Consider the following 17919-nt stretch of genomic DNA (forward strand, 5'->3'; position numbering starts at 1 on the left):
CTGTAACTAAAATTAGTTGAAGGCAAAGTTCATTACAACTAGGCAAAAATTGAGGAGTTAAAATAAACTCCCCACCCAAGTCTTTGGACCTTAAGATCAATCATTACTATCCCACAAAAATAATTACAGGCGTTGTTGACTTTCTGCTCTGATTGGAATAATTACAGCAGGTGAATTCCCTTGTGTCTGAACTTTTTGCATTTTGTTTTCACAGAAAGATGAAATTTCCCCACCAATCTTAACTGTATGGAACCCCAATAGAGTGCGCTTAAAACAATAATGATTTTGGAAACTGGGGAGAGGCTATGGATGACTAAACATTTGTCCAGCAGCTTCTGTGGTCAGAAACATTTATATGGATCTTTAACGTAGGAAAACATATTAAGGTCCATCACTGTACATTGAGCCACATAAGAAATGTTGAATGCGCACAAAAAAAAACTGTCATAGAAGTAGATTCTAAAGGGTGTTTAAGCAGTGGTGCCTACACATACTTGAATTAAATAATAACTGATACTGTGGACTGGGAAGCTGATTGTAGTTACAAATACAGGGAGGAATTAGACTATGGAGAGGCATTCAAACATAAAAAAATGCTTTTCAAGCCTGCCCTGTCATTCAATATCATCATGGCTGATCTGCTGCAGGCCTCAACTCCTCTTCTGTACTAGTAACTGTAGCCCTCCATTCCCTGATCTTTCTAAAATGTATCATTTTTATTTTTAAATAAGCACCATGGTTTATTCCAAAAACAACCCTCTGCAAGAAGTTCCTATGCTCCTCAGTTTGAAATGACTACCCCTAACCTTGTAATCATGTCTACTCATTCAAGATTTCCCCAGTAGTGGAAACATCTTGGCATATACTTTGCCTGTGAGGATCTTGTACATTCCAATTCATTCTTTTAACATTTTGGATATTGTTCTATTTTCTTTAGCTGCATGAGATAATTCAAACTTGGAGATAGAGGAAGTTGACTCCAGCGTTGGAAGTGAGAACATTAAGGAATTTGGGAGAGGGATAGAACCGATGGGATCAAGAGTTGTTTGCATTGATGGAAAGGGTGATGACAGCTGGATTGAAGAGGACATTGAAAAGGATCCACCAATAATATCAGCTAACGTGGAAACTGAGCAGAGAAGTTGGGTGTCAGAGGTTTTGTAGAAACACATTTGAGGAAGAATGAGGGAAGACAGGAGTGAGACTGGAGAAAGATGCATGTTCAGGGCTGGGACAGGTAAAGTCCAATACAATGGGTTAGGAAGAAGAGGTCATATCAGAAACCGTTTCATCTCAATTAGAATGAAAATGTATGGTCACAATCTACTTGCTTTTATGGTGGAGGTGCAGGTACAAGATTTTGTGAAGAGAGATTTAAGCAGAAACTATGCAGAATAAATAATTTAAAAAACAGGTTTACCATCACATTCCGAAATGAGCATGAAACAACAGTTGGAAGGGAGAGTTGGACCTATTGTGTTCTATGTGGCCTGTCCAGCTCTGGCAGTAAGCAGCTCAACCTCATAGCTTACACAACAAATTGTGGATTGTGTCCAGGAGAATGATAAGGGTGAAAGAATAATAGTCTTGGTGTATTTGATGGCCCCTGAAATCTCGAAGATCTTTAGAATTAAGTATTTATAACATCTAATCCATGTTGTTTAAGAGGAAATGCAGGAGTAAATGTGTGACATCTTCCCACAATGGCACTCTCATAATGACCAGATTATCTGCTTTTGTAATGTTGATCAAGTATAAATATTGTTCTGAATTTTGGAGAATATCCCTCCCTGGTTTTAATCCAATTAATTGAATTTAGATTACATGTCTACCTGAGAAAATTGAGGGGGTTGTTTAGTTCTCATCTTAAAGACTGTACCTAGTGTCCCCATTGTACTGCACTGAAGCATCAACCTAAATTTGATGCTCAACTGCACGAGTTGGTCATGAATTCCTGACCTTTCCACGGGGAGGAGCAAATTGGAGGTTCGAGGCTCTCGGCTCCAGACACTCAAACCCCACTGCCGCCCCCCCCCCCCCCCCCCCCCCCCCCCCCCCCCCCCCCCCCCCCACGTGATGAAAGGGCACAGACCACAGACTATTTATGCTATTTTTATTCCTTACAGATATTACTGAGATAATTGAATATCTCCGTACTTTCTCTCCTTTATTTAAAATATCCTCACAATTTGCACTTTTTTTTAAACAATTTATGGAGAGATTGGCATTTTTAAAAGTCAACTTGATTAACCACATGAGAAGTTACAAGGCAGTGAATGAGTAATTTCTGGGGTGTGGACTTACCATCGGAGTCGATTCCTTGCCTGGGATCGACCCTCAAAACTTACCGGGGACTTTAACATCAAGGGCTCGCAGCCTCGGGAGAGGCAGAGTCGGGAGCTTCAAAACCACACGACGTTCGACGAGCCCCGACCTGGGGTCCGATAGCCCGGCGCAGGGGAGCTGAGATGCCCCCGATGCAGGAGCTTGATCGCCCAGACATGGAGGGCCCGCCGCCGGCTACAGGAGTCAAGATCATCCCGTCAACGGAGGGCTAGAGGCCCCCGACCGCGGGAGAACAAAGAAGGGAAGAGATTGAACTTTTTTTCACCTTCCATCACAGTGAGGAATGTGGAAGAGTCACTGTGGTGGATGTTTATGTTAAAATGTATTTTGTGTATCTTGTTGCTTTATATTAGTATGACTGTATGGCAAATCAAATTCCTCGTATGGTACAAAACATACTTGGCTAATAAAGTGAGTATGAGTGAGTATGAGTATGAGTACATAAGGCAGCCCAGTTACTATTGACAAGTCATGAATCTTTAATTGTGATATAACAAATGTACTTCAACGTACATTGCACAGTTAATTCCACAACGCAAGATTTAATCATGTGAGTGTAAGAACTAATCTATTGTTCACAGTTCAGGTTGCTCAGGTGATGATCTGCCCTGTGCTGTATGGCAGACTATGACTTGTTGTTAAACCAATAGATAAGAAACAACAAAATCACTAGTCTTCCAAACAGAAGTGAGCCATAGATCTCGATCCAACGGGACATAGTAAGAAAAATCCCTTGCTGCAGAGAAGTCACGTACAAAACACAGAGGGTCACCAGACAAAGAGCTCAGTCGCTCATCATTATTACAGCACAATATCATCTGATTAAAATACTCCTTTCAAGGCTACACCTTGTTATCCCATTCTGGATTTGAAAGATGATGATGATGAGATGTGTTGTTTGACTGGGATGGAGCCCGATCGTGTCACCTCCTCTGTATTGGAGATACAATGCAAGTGTTTTTGTTCTTGCAGCTCAGCCTTGTCCCTGCACTCACAATATTTTTTATTTATTTATTTTTTAAATTTTATTTTTATTAGAAGTACAGTAAATTACAATAATATACATCAGATATATCTTATTACATTTGTTGTACCACTTCATTTTTGAGCTTTAAAAAAGATAGAAATAAAAGTAGTAAGGAAAGTGAGCACTCACAATATGATAGCGTTGTGATTTATCTGCTGCTCCTTCTGCAGTATCAATAGCATTTTTTCTATTACATTGATTAATACATCAGACCTCTCAAAACAGCTGCCATCCAATTTTGTTGAGGCAAAGTTATTATGAAATGTCTCTTCTGCTTAGATTTATCTTTTTATTCTTTTCTCCGGATAAAGCAACTGGAAGTGGGCCCAGTACCAAGTCACTGACTACAAGCCAGTGGTTTGTTTGATTATAATATCTTGGTTGTGGTTGTAATCACGTTACTGGTTGAGAGTGATCACCGAGCAGAGAGGGAGAAAACCATGGAGCAAATAAAGAGAAAATGTGCCCTTTGATGCAAACCTGGTTGCAATAGAAAAGTTTTCAAAAGATCAGTGTTACTTTCTCTATTGACCATTTCTTCTTGTGCCAAATAACTAGATAGGAGCCCGCCTTGTGCCCATCGCATTATGTCTACATGCATGCTGCAGAGTTGTGTCTATGTGCTTGCATGTACTATGTGAAAGTGATTTTGTGCCTCCAGTCCCTTTTACAATTTGCAGTTATTTGTAATTTACATGTTACAAACAGCCACCTAGATCGATCCTATATTTACCCTAAAGTAGGTGCTAAAGTACATAACTGTGTGTACAGTGCCTATATTATCTCATTCTTGCACAATGATTGTGCAAGTGTGCTTGTTTGTGTACACGTACACATTTCTCAATCTGTGTGCCCCCATGTTCACTAATGTTATTTCTGTGAGTGGATCACTCATGCAGAGGTACATTCATGTTAACACACTTTTACTATTCACTATTTTAATTTGCAATACACAGTTTGATCCCTGCTCCCCACGTGTTTAAGTTGAACCATGGAATGAAATTAGATTGCAGAGCAGTAAAAAAATATAGATTCTAACAATGTATGCTATGGAATACATAGAAAGTGACCAAAGTCCAGAGTGGTCAGAACATTAATGAGGAAGGTTGTAGTTAAATTTAGCCATTAGGGCAAGTATGCTTTTCCCTGCAGTGAATGGGGGCAAATAACATTCATTTTTCATTAAAATATTATGGAAAGGTTTGTGATTTTATCAGATCTGTGAAGTAAATGACAAATCTTTAGTCATTTATCCTTTTTATAGAAAGAAGCAATATCACTCGACTGAAGTGAAGCTGTGCTTATGAAAATGCAAAAAAAAAAAACTGATACTAGCTAATGACCAGGATCAAATATCAACATAGAATTATTGACATGTGCAAATTATGTTGTTGAAAATCAAAAAAACTGTAATATAGGATATTTTTGTCAGTCATGTCAAGAATTAAAATGTCGTCTTTTTTAGTTTAGTTTAGAGATACAGCGCGGAAACATGCCCTTCGGCCCACCGAGTCCGCACCGACCAGCCATCCCCGTACACTAACACTATCCTACACACACTAGACACAAGTTATTTTACATCCATAACAAGCCAATTAACCTACAAACCTGTACATCTTTGGAGTGTGGAAGGAAACCAAAGACCTCGAAGAAAACCCACGCAGGTCACGGGGATAAAGTACAAACTCCGTACAGACAAGCACCAGTAGTCAGGATCTAACCCGGGTCTCTGGCATTGTAAGGCAGTGGCTCTACCCTTCCGCTACAGCACAGTGCCGCCTTTTCACCAAATAACAATGCAAATTTTAATTGCATTTTATAATGTGCAAACACATCTTAAAAATCAATTTAGCTTGCTCCTGCAAAAAAAAAAAATCATATACATTTAACTGAGAGCAGATATGTTGGATACATACATTACTGATTAAACATGCATATACACTGATGTTTTCATACATCTGTGTTCATAAACAGGACCAAGCTTGGTGTGATGCTTCCAAAGCTTGATAGTGTGACAATGTATAAGGCTCCAGGTGGAGAAACACTGCCAACATCTGTGTATCTGTATCAAAAAAACAATAAAGCTTTTGACTTTGAGTTTGTTTTGGACCAACCCACTTACAATCAAGATAAAATCTTGAGCTTATGTGCTTCATTGTTCTGTTAAAAAAAACCATATTAGATTAACAAGGATTAATTTAAGGATTTATACCTAGAAACAACCATAAGTAGCTCTGCTAAAACGATAAGTATGATCATACTAACAAGTAAGAAAAGTGCACCATGCCTATTATTCCAGAAATACTGTCACTGTTGCATTACCATCCTCGCTAAAATTAGACTGGTGCAATTTCCTGAAGAATAATTGTGGGACTTTGGCTTTGAACTGTCTTCTCTGCTTTCAGAAGCATTGACTGAAGACACAGATATATCAGGATCATTATGGAACATAAAATGTTTCGGTAATTACAAAGTCAGTAGGTGTCCAGGGGAAATCACATTTCTCAGCATGACTGGAGGTGGGATTGTGAGGAAAGGCTAAATAGGAACTGATGCTCTACATCACCGTTTCAATGTTCACACATCTGTGTCACGCCAGCTCTGCTGGAGTGCTGTCACACAGTCATTAGAGATCCTCTGGACCATGGAATAAACAGCGGCAAAGGATCCAATTTAATGACAAGACTACCTATACTTGGCAAATAATAGCTGTCACATTCAAAATTGGTTCAGTGTCTTTTTGTAAAATGAAAATTCACATGTTCTTTCCACTCTGGGTTAGGGTTTCACAACAAAGAACAAAAGAAACAAAGCTTGTACATATTCTGCATTTTAAAACCTGTTGAAACAGGGCAGCAAGGGAGGGAACATATGGCAGTGTTGCTTTAGACCATGTGGGGTGGGGTGGGTGGGGGGGGGGGAATTGATTTTCTGACATCTACGATGAATACTACTGCATTGATGATCTTTCGTTGCATATCCTTGCATCTGCAAAGCAGAACTACCAATTCAGTGAGTGGGGTTAATAAGCGCCAACTTTGCATGGTGTCTGGGACTGGGAGTCAAGAGAAGGCACCATGCATTTCCCATGATTTATGCGATTTAGTGTCCGTGACTACGTTTTCCGGACTGGTGAGGATTCCAGACCCCACTTCACTTTTGGTGAAGACCTCCAGCAGCAGTAACATTAATAATACTTTACATGCTCAATGAAATCTCTTATGATGCCTGTGGCCTCCATGCACAAATATATCATTGGCACTGTAAACTGCAATACAATTTACCCAGAGGTTCCCATTGCTATTACTAATCATATTTTTCAATCAAGACCAATTATATTGCATGTAAAAGTTATGTGCTACAATATATATTTTTTTTACATAGTCTCCTCCTCCCTCTAAAAAAATGGAAGATCTTAATGTTATCAATAGATTTCACAATTGGCCTTGTAGCACTAATCCTGTAATTCACAATGAATCACACCTTGAAGCACTTAAAAATTAGGAAGTCACTAGACAACCTTGCTGTTTAGCTCAGCAATATCATATCGCTGACGCACATTGGAGAGTCAAACACTGTTTAAGCAATTACTATTGGCCTCAACGCCCTGGGCAGGAACTCCTGTATGGGTCATAGTGCAGTGAATATGAAGGACAGTGACCATGGGCAGGATCTACCAATATAATGATATGCCCCCTTGTCAGAGTATCATAGTATCATCTGGAGCCAAATCAGTGTGATAAAGGAAACCAATTTGTGATTAGGGCCAGTGTTGGATCTGTGAAAAATCCTCTAATAAGTTGCACTATGAAAGAACAATGACCTTTGTACATTTGACAAACTTATGTCTACGCTGGTTTCAAGGCATCCCACATTAAGTTACTTAGTGTTACTGATACAAAACAAAATAGAGAAAACAAGTGAATTTCTACATATTACCAATGTCTAGCTGTAGGTGGTAATGGAGGATGGGTGGGTTATAACCATAGGGAGTGAAGGATTTGTGGCTTATGCTTGGTGAGGACCGCTGTAAATACATAAGTGAGATGGCCCCACCCCTGCAGTCAATCCATCTCTTACCATTTCCAAGGCCGCATAGGCCTTCTTTTGTCAGACGTTGACACTCCCACCTCTGCTATAGGATCTTTGTTTTCCACCTCTTGTACGTCATTTGTTTCAGCATCTTATTTTGCCTCTTCTTTGCCGCTGTGAAACTAGGCAACCGGAGACTAAACAATGGGATCATAGTAATCTGAAATATAATTGGAAAATATGTTGTTAAATCTGCAGCTTAAAGGTTTACGCATTGGAGGGGTGGCTCTTCAAAAACACCTGCAAGAAGTGTGTATATAGTGGGCACAGGAAACTGCTGAGAATGTATGGTATAAATTTAGGGGATGTGCCATAATAATTGGGTATGTACAGTATGTAACATTTACATATTTGGCCCAAAATTGGCTCCCTGCTAGAGTGTAGGACCACAAAGAAAATCTCACAAGCTCCAAGCCGTTGAGGTGGTTCTCCCTTTCCGACGTCAGAGTTCCATCATCCCGGCGAGTGGGTCTGAACATCGGGCAACCCGTAGTGGCTACTGCGAGGGGTTCGGGAGCCCCCCGACCGCGGGTGAACAACAGAGGAGGATGACTGAATTTTGAAGCCTTCCCAGTGGGAAACATTGATTACGCTGTGTGGAGATGTCTGTGTTAAAGACTATCGTGTTCTGTGCTCTTTATTATTCGCATGGCTGTATGGCAACCACACATTTCACCGTACCAATTGGTAAATGTGACAAATAAATGTATCTTCAATTAAGATGTCTCAAATTCACCAATTCAAAATAAGTTTGATGTTAGCTGAACCACATCAGGAATGAGCTTATCACTACTCTTGTATGAAACTGTTCTGCAAGCTAATTTAACAATTAGAATACTGTGTTTTTGCCTTCATTACAATGTGGTAGAAGTTCTTCTCTCCTAAGTTCTTCTACTCCTTTCCAGATATTGATTCAAAGCAAGAATTCCAGGCCTGTGTGACAGGTTGGTTGATACAATTTGTATTAATATAGCACTTTAAAACATGTCCCAAGAAACTTAACAAACAACTAATCAAGCAACGTGATGAGTCTTAGAACTATTAAAGTATGTGACCAGGTTTGCTAAACAATATACTGTAAAGTGGGGGTGTGGAAGAGGAGTAAGGAAATAGAGACTTTGGGTGGGGTGTTCCAGCAAAGAGCTTATGTAACTGTAAAAAGTGAAGATGTTAAAGAAAAATGGGATGCAGAAAAGTTATTCAGAAACAGTGGAGTCCTAGGGCACAAGGAATTTACACAAATTGAGAGGAATCTTGGAAATGAAGGTTAAAATTTCAATGTAGACTCTCTGCCAGATTGTGAGTGTGGTGATGAATGAGCAGGACTGGATTTGAATCTGCATTCTTGAAATGAATTATTGTTTACAAAGAGTACAAAGTGGACCAGAGAATCAGGATACATTGGGAGGTGCAACTGTGGGAGCCTGCAGGACTTATCATCGTGGAGTTGGCGATCCCTGTCGGGGATCAACCTTGGAGCTCCAACCACGAGAGCGTGCGGACTTTAACATCGTGGACCTCGCGGTACCTTGTTAGGGACCGACTTCGGGAGCTCCAAGCCGCAGGAGCTTCAACCGCCCCAACGCAGGAGCTTTGATCGCCCCGACTGCAAATATCTCGACTGCCCTGACCGCGGGAGGATAAAGAGGAGGAAGATAGGACATTGTGTTCCATCAGTGACAAATGTGGGGAATCCACTGTAGTGGATGTTTATGTTAAGTTATGTAGTTGGGTGTCTTGTTGGGTTTTTTTTTAGCATTGGTAATTCGAGTTTCACTTAACCTTAATTGGTACATGTGACAATAAACAGACCTTTGAACCCTTGGATTCTTATACATCAGCAAGACCAAACGTAGACTGGCCGATTGTTTCGCTGAACACCTTTGCTCAGTCTGCTTGGACCTACCTGATCTCCCGGTTGCAAAACACTTTCATTCCCCGTCCCATTCCCACACTGACATTTCTGTCCTAGGTCTCCTCTATTGTCGGAGCGGCCAGACGCAAATTGGAGGAACAGTATCTTATATTTTGCTTGGGCAGCGGTATGATTGTTGATTTCTTTAACTTCAAGTAACCCCTGCATTCCCTCTCTCTCCATCCCTCCCCAACCCAAGTCATACTGGCTTCAAAGTCGTCTTGTTGAGTCTCATTGTCTGTACTCATTCTCAACTAATGAACAGCTAACAATGGCCCGTTTCCTTTATCATCGTTACTTTTTTGCATATCATTCATTCATTGTTTTTTAATTCGCTACATCTCACCTTCTATATCTCTCGGTTCCCTTTCCCTAGACTTTGTCTGTGAAAGGATCTTGACCGGAAAATTCATTTATTCCTTTTCTCCAGAGATGTTGCATGACCCGCTGAGTTACTCCAGCTTTGTGTCTATCTTTGGTTTAAACCAGCATCTGCATTTCCTTCCTACCTATTATACCCCTGTCCCACTTAGGAAACCTGAACGGAAACCTCTGGAGACTTTGCGCCCCACCCAAGGTTTCCGTGCGGTTCCCGGAGGTTGCAGGAGGTTGCCGGAGGTTGCAGGTAGTGGAATCAGGTAGGGTGACTGACAAAAAACCTCCGAGAACCGCACGGAAACCTTGGGTGGGGCGCAAATTCTCCAGAGGTTTCCGTTCAGGTTTCCTAAGTGGGACAGGGGCATTACATATCCAGTCTGCTCTCATACAGCATTATCTGTCAGTCTGTGAAGAGGCACCAAATTCAGGTTGTACACTCATTTTTGTCTACATGTGTGCATGTACCTTGCTATTTGGTATGTGGATGGGTAAATTAATTTAATAACAATATCTCAGTGCCTTTGCAGTAAATCCGACTTCACATATTGATGGCTTTAATGTAGGGTTACTATGACATTGTTACTTAGCAACAGAGAATGACAACATCGGGAGTTTGGCCTTCTAGATTGCAAGCGTAGTCTGCCTACACCCTCCGGCAGGTCAGTGACGGTAGTTAAGATTCTAAACCCACACACAAACAAGGATTCTAATTCTGTTACACAGCCCAGGAAACAAAATGTGCTCTCGACATAATTCACTACTCAAGGCTTGCCCAAATTCACCTAGGTTTAGCAGTTGCATCGTATTACTCCTTCATGTACCAATTCTTCAGCTACAATGTGCCTGTGCCTTTGCATGCTCTTCCCAATCACCTCGGTTATGACCCTTAATCCATTTTTCCAACTGTACTTAGTCATCTCCAGCCCTAATCATTTCATTACATTAATCCCCTTGACTGGCCTTCTTTGTATGTGCTCTGGGATGTGTTTCTAGTGAGAGGTGCTCTGGCAACACAAAGCTGCAGCTCAGGCTGGAGGTGAAGCGTGATCTGTTTGAGGATGAACACCTGGAGACCCTCAGTGTGCTGAATGTATTCATTGATGTTGCCCTCCCCCAACCAATCCTGCCCCATACCAATGGATCTAGAAAGGGCAGCAAACAGCAGGAAACCGAACGCATACCCTATTGATCTTTGCTCTTGAACTGCCTCCCACTTCAGACGGCTAATCAAACACTGTTACCTGCTGCAGTCATGTTCATGCAGTAAACTGCCATGACAACAGTGCTGTGATTCACACCCAGAATTATCTACTTTTTTTTTTTAAAAGCATCTTAATGAAAAATATTAGGGAATCAGTAAATTAGAGTTCAGAGTTACAGGGATGGTAACTATTCTTGTTGAAACAGCCTTTTAAAAAATATATATATTGATCAAAGTTAATTATCCAAAATAATTTTTTTTTTTTTTTTTTTTTAAATACTTCCGTCCCTGCTCCTTCAAACAGTGCTCACATAGACACTGAACTTTGCTAAAGTTTTGATTCATAGCTTTTAGCTGGACAACTAATCATGGAGTCAAGTTTTGACAGGATACAAAGGGATTTAGACACAAAATTAAAAATGGTCAAATTCCTATTTCACTACCTTTCTCATTAAAAATTTACGACAGTTTCACCTCATCAGTTCAATGAGGCAAGACCATTTCACATTCTAAAAATTCTCTCATGTGCCCTCCTCATTCACAAATGTATATTATTTTAAAATTACAAACTAGTGGAAAATACTTTTTTCTGTTCACTGTCAAATTGTTTTCTAACTTTCAAAATCTCAGGTCAATGTTTGGTAGCTGTGGTTACCCTGCTATAGGAAGGATGTCATTAAATTAGAAAGGGTGCAAGAAAAAGATTCACAATGACGTTATCTGGACTACAGGCTTTGAGTTATGAGGAGAGGAGAGGATGGGCTAAGTTTTTTGTCGCTGGAGTGAAAGGGGTTCAGGGGCACAGATAGGTGAATACAGTCCCCCCCCCCCCCTTGGAGTGTTCAAAACTAGACTAAAACATGAGGGAACATTTTTTAAGGGATCTGAGGGGCAACTTTTCACACAGAAAGTGGTAGAGGCAGCTACAATTACAACATTTAAAAGATACTTAGACAGATATGTGGTTAGGAAAGGTTTAGAGGGATCTGGCCATGTGCAGGCTAGTGCAACCAGCTTAATTAGGTCAGGTGGACGAGTTGGGCTGCAGGGCCTGTTTCCATGCTGTTTTGCTCTATGCTTATATTAATGATCTTGTAATCCAGAAGTGGGAGTTCAAATTGAATTCAACAAATCTGGTAATTATTCTTTGAAAATAAAGTTATTCGTTTGCAGGGAGAAGCAGTTCTTAATAATCCAGTCCGACTTTCAAAAAACATTATGATTTGCACTAGGTTAAATAGACCATTTGCTTTTAATTGCTCTTGGGACATGAGCAGTCACCTGCTTCTCTACTTCAAAATAAATAATCGCAATAGGTACACAACCTTTTATCCGAAAGCCTTGGGACCAGACACTTCTCGGATTTCGGAATTTTTCGTATTTCGAAATGGAAGATTTTTAGCGTAGATTAGGTAGGTAGCGTGGGCGGCTTGAAAAGTCTGGAGCGGCTGCCTCCTCCCCGGAGACCGGGGAATCATTGTAAATCATTGCTTAAATGTTAGTCAGTTAGTTTGGAGGGATTTTATGTGGTGGGGGGAGGTTTGAAGGGGGAAACTTTAATTCTTAGTCCCCTACCTGGTCGGAGAGGAGGGGAGCGGGCAATGCCTTACCGGGTCGCCGTGCAGTAAGCTCCGGAGCGCTGTGGCCGCAGACTCCCAACATCGCGGAGCTGGGGCTGCGGGCGTCCGGCAGCGCCGGTTGGAGCTCTGACCCCGACGAACTCTACCCCTGGCTGCGCGGCACTCCAAATCCAGCCGGACGCCCGCAGCCCCGCGATGTTGGGAGTCGGCGGCAGCCACAGCGCTGGGATACCAGCGGGGAGCAGGCAATGCCTTACTGGGTAAGCTACGGAGTGCTGTGGCCGCCATCTCCCAACATCGCGGAGCTGGGGCTGCGGGCGTCCGGTCGCGGGCGGCACTGGATTTGAAGCACCGCGCAGCCAGGGGTAGAGTTGCCAGGGTCGGAGCTACAACCGGCGCCGCCCGTGGCCGGACGTCCGCAGCCCAAACACGAGCTTTGGTGTGCAGACGACATCCTGGAAAAAATGTCCGGTTTTCGGAGCTTTTCTGTTCCCGGAATTTCGGATAAAAGATTGTGCACCTGTATCCATGCCATTTTTCATTGATAGTCACCACTGGGATTCACTGTGGCGAGAGCCTGAGTGTAACTCAGATCTTCATTTACTAGGGCAGTAATTTCCACTCGAGTTTAAAGAGGCATCAAAATTGCACACTTCATCAGCACTGGAGTTTATGCCTGGTGGCATGACTAAGCCAGTGCGAAACATACCTACGAAAGACCAAATAAGATTTGAACCTATGATCGGTGACCGAATGACTCCGTCCTTGCCCCATAGGATGCCCAAATCATCCTATGCAATCTGGTGCTTGCAAAGGAACAAGGATATGGCGGACCAATTGAATAACTACTTTGGTTCCGTCTTCACAAAGGAAGACATAAATAATCTGCCGGAAATAGCAGGGGACCGCGGGTCAAAATAGTTGGAGGAATTGAGTGAAATCCAGGTTAGCCGGGAAGTGGTGTTGGGTAAATTGAATGGATTAAAGGCCAATAAATCCCCAGGGCCAGATAGGCTGCATCCCAGAATACTTAAGGAAGTAGCTCCAGAAATAGTGGATGCATTAGTAATAATCTTTCAAAACTCTTTAGATTCTGGAGTAGTTCCTGAGGATTGGCGGGTAGCAAACCTAATCCCACTTTTTACGAAGGGAGTGAGAGATAAAATGGGGAATTACAGACCAGTTAGTCTAACATCGGTAGTGTGGAAACTGCTAGAGTCAGTTATTAAAGATGGGATAGCAGCACATTTGGAAAGTGGTGAAATCATTGGACAAAGTCAGCATGGATTTATGAAAGGTAAATCATGTCTGACGAATCTTATAGAATTTTTCGAGGATGTAACTAGTAGCGTGGATAGGGGAGAACCAGTGGATGTGGTGTATCTGGACTTCCAGAAGGCTTTCGACAAGGTCCCACATAAGAGATTAGTATACAAACTTAAAGCACATGGCATTGGGGGTTCAGTATTGATGTGGATAGAGAACTGGCTGGCAAACAGGAAGCAAAGAGTAGGAGTAAACGGGTCCTTTTCACAATGGCAGGCAGTGACTAGTGGGGTACCGCAAGGATCAGTGCTGGGACCCCAGCTATTTACAATATATATTAATGATCTGGATGAGGGAATTGAAGGCCATATCTCCAAGTTTGCGGATGACATTAAGCTGGGGGGCAGTGTTAGCTGTGAGGAGGATGCTAGGAGACTGCAAGGTGACTTGGATAGGCTGGGTGAGTGGGCAAATGTTTGGCAGATGCAGTAAAATGTGGATAAATGTGAGGTTATCCATTTTGGTGGCAAAAACAGGAAAGCAGACTTATCTAAATGGTGGCCGACTAGGAAAAGGGGAGATGCAGCGAGACCTGGGTGTCATGGTACACCAGTCATTGAAAGTAGGCATGCAGGTACAGCAGGCAGTGAAGAAAGCGAATGGTATGTTAGCTTTCATAGCAAAAGGATTTGAGTATAGGAGCAGGGAGGTTCTACTGCAGTTGTACAGGGTCTTGGTGAGACCACACCTGGAGTATTGCGTACAGTTTTGGTCTCCAAATCTGAGGAAGGACATTATTGCCATAGAGGGAGTGCAGAGAAGGTTCACCAGACTGATTCCTGGGATGTCAGGACTGTCTTATGAAGAAAGACTGGATAGACTTGGTTTATACTCTCTAGAATTTAGGAGATTGAGAGGGGATCTTATAGAAACTTACAAAATTCTTAAGGGGTTGGACAGGCTAGATGCAGGAAGATTGCTCCCGATGTTGGGGAAGTCCAGGACAAGGGGGTCACAGCTTAAGGATAAGGGGGAAATCCTTTAAAACCGAGATGAGAAGAACTTTTTTCACACAGAGAGTGGTGAATCTCTGGAACTCTCTGCCACAGAGGGTAGTCGAGGCCAGTTCATTGGCTATATTTAAGAGGGAGTTAGATGTGGCCCTTGTGGCTAAGGGGATCAGAGGGTATGGAGAGAAGACAGGTACGGGATACTGAGTTGGATGATCAGCCATGATCATATTGAATGGCGGTGCAAGCTCGAAGGGCCGAATGGCCTACTCCTGCACCTAATTTCTATGTTTCTATGTTAAGGGTTTGTGTTTGTGCTCAAATCATCATGGCACTGCAGATCCCAGCATGCTGGTGCTTGGACTAGAAACATCCCTCATCTTGTATGTTATACAAATGCAAGAGCATTTGCATTCTTTCTGGTAGGTTTCCTAACTTCCCCGTGTGGTTTTTAACCACTAGTAAAGGTCAAACTCTTTGAATATTGAAAGAAGACAGGAGACATCAAAAGGAGGATCACGGGGTCAATGACAATCAACAGACCCCGTCAATCAACTTCAAATGTTTCTCTCGAAAAACTATTACGGGTGACACCAGGTCCGAAAAATGAAAGCAATTGTATTGAACAGTCACTTACAGGGGTTGGCAACCTGTCTGCTGCCCACATTGAGGAGATCAGCCAAAACAAAAGATTCCTTGCCCTTGCCAATCATTCACCCACTCTCACAGTGAACTGTCAACTAGCTTGGCACTGCTAAAACCAGGGATTGACTTAGAATCAGAACACAGTACATTCACCTTCCCCTAGCTGACAATGATCCATTCTACGTTTTCCTTCAACTTCACCTCTTTTGATGTCTCGTTTTCACACCTTACCCTTCCTTATCTTTGTGTCTCCCTCTCCCCTGACTCTCAGTCCGAAGAAGGGTCTCGACCTGAAACGTCACCCATTCCTTCTATCCAAAGATGCTGCCTGTCCTGCTGAGTTACTCCAGACCATGTTCGTCGGTTCACGTTACACAAGCCAATTTGGAAGCCCGACTTCAAATGGCAAACGCCATTCAGGACCCATTTTAAACAGAAGCAGTGCCCAGTCCATCCAACCCCGACAGCTCCAACCAATGTTGGCATTTATTGAACCATTCAGTACCTTGTCTCCGCGTCGTTTCAAGGTGGTCTCACACCTTCCACCAGCCAGCATGCCGTGTCCAAAGTTTTCCTCCGGCATTGTCAGTAGCGGTGAGAGCGGACATCCTTTGTAAAATGTGTCTTCGCGAATGATTACATCTCTGCAGAGAAAAGGAAAGGGATAATAAATGGGGCAGGACGAACGAGATGGAGGGAGCGCCGGAGAGAACAAGCGGGAGAGAAAGAAAAAAAAACCCAGCGGGGGGAGCAAAACCAACAATGGAGAGATGAGAGGGTGCAGAGGTAGCGGCAGTGAAAGGGAAAGCGAAGGAGGAGATATTAAATGCCTCGCACCTTGTCACTGAACACCCTAACACGCTGGGTCAGCAGGTAAACTGCCTACGCCTGAGATTGACAGGGTTATGACCAGGCAATCATTCACAAAGACGGCGAAGCCAGTGCCAAACATACCTACGAAACATTAAATAAATGTCATCTCTGCAGCAACAAGGCAGAGACTGGATTGAGTTTTAACTCCTTGAGATCTGAGCTGCGGAAAATCTGCAATTCAACCAAAATATAGCAGGTCTGAAGAACAGGGCGGATGCGTCCAAGTTTAACTCCAAGTCTTGTGCCGCTCAGTGAAACCACTAGCGAAATTTGGTGCAAGAATGTCGTGCGAGGTAGGAGCACCCGACCCCAACCCTGCCGTGGTTCCAATGATGAGTCCCAATTCGGTTCGCTTTCACGTCGGGAGAGATGGTTCTGTAAATGATGGTTCTGTCAGAGGAGGAGCTCTGGGTGGAGACCGAATGAAACTCACGGTTCTCATCAGAAACAGGTTCACATCTCCCTTCACACAACCCTCGCTTGCAGTTTCAAGAGGCCACACGGGTAGCTTTGAGTATTAGCGCTGCTGTGTTACAGGGAACGTGGCAGTCCAAGTGTGCACATAAGGATCTCACGGGGAACGTCAGCCTCTCAGTTGCTCCGGTCCCTGACACTGCCCACGGGCAAAAACTTTCACTCACTGTGTCCCAGGTGGTAACACATCGGGCACAAGGCACATAGTATTGTGCCTTTCCCACACTGGCGAGGCTGCGAGGAAACGATGAGCGTTTCCCTCCAAACAACATCTTTCCGCAGAAATCTCCGCAGCAAGCCGCGCATCCCATCCCATTCCAGCCCAGCCCGGAGAACGTACGTCAAGCTCCAGTATAGGGCGATTTCACGAAAGGTCACTGGATCATAGATCCTCACCCACGTGGCCGCAAAATTCAACTGGGGTACAAACGTCACTTCCAGTACATGTTATTGATGCTGAAAACGCCAACTTTCAAACCCGTTAAAAACCGCGGAAAAAGTTAGTTTTTGAGCTGTAAATAACTGTGCCAGTCGGGGTGACCGTGAGACACAGCTATCTTACTTTAGAGTCCAGAAGATAAAGAAAAACGAAGGTAAAGAGAGAGCTGAAGGGAAAATAACAGCGGATGTTGTTGGCCGTGCAGATATAAAGATCGAAAATATCGGGAATTATCGCGTTTGCTCACTGTGAGCAAACTCGATAATTCCCGATATTTTCTATCTTTATATCTGCACGGCCAACAACTTCCGCTGTTATTTTCCCTTCAGCGCTCTCTTGTCTTTACCTTAGTTTTTCTTTATCTTCTGGACTCTAAAGTAAGATAGCTGTGTCTCACAGTTTCGCGGTTTTTAACAGGTTTGAAAGTTGGCGTTTTCAGCATCAATAACATGTACTGGAAGTGACGTTTGTACCCCAGTTGGATTTTGCGGTCACGTGGGTGAGGATCTATGATCCAGTGACCTTTCGTGAAATCACCCTTAGGAGCGAGCCCGCCAACAGGCGAGATCAGAATACTACGCGCATTATTTTAGCCAAGAAGTATTCAACATATTATAACTTAGTGCGAAATAAAGATACAAATCTGATCACAAAGTAATCCCGAAACTTGGGA

General features: G+C 42.8%; 1 long non-coding RNA gene across 1 annotated transcript; it reads right to left on the minus strand.

Moving 5' to 3' along the window:
• Positions 1–2121: 2121 nt before the first annotated feature.
• On the minus strand, positions 2122–16292 carry LOC129711262 (uncharacterized). Its single transcript, XR_008725799.1, has 3 exons — positions 15966–16292; positions 7454–7625; positions 2122–5435 (listed from the first exon to the last, which is right to left on the minus strand). It is a non-coding gene; the product is annotated as an uncharacterized LOC129711262 (long non-coding RNA).
• Positions 16293–17919: the final 1627 nt, after the last annotated feature.

This window comes from Leucoraja erinacea, chromosome 29, assembly GCF_028641065.1.
Source record: "Leucoraja erinacea ecotype New England chromosome 29, Leri_hhj_1, whole genome shotgun sequence".
Classification (NCBI taxonomy): Eukaryota; Metazoa; Chordata; class Chondrichthyes; order Rajiformes; family Rajidae; genus Leucoraja; species Leucoraja erinaceus.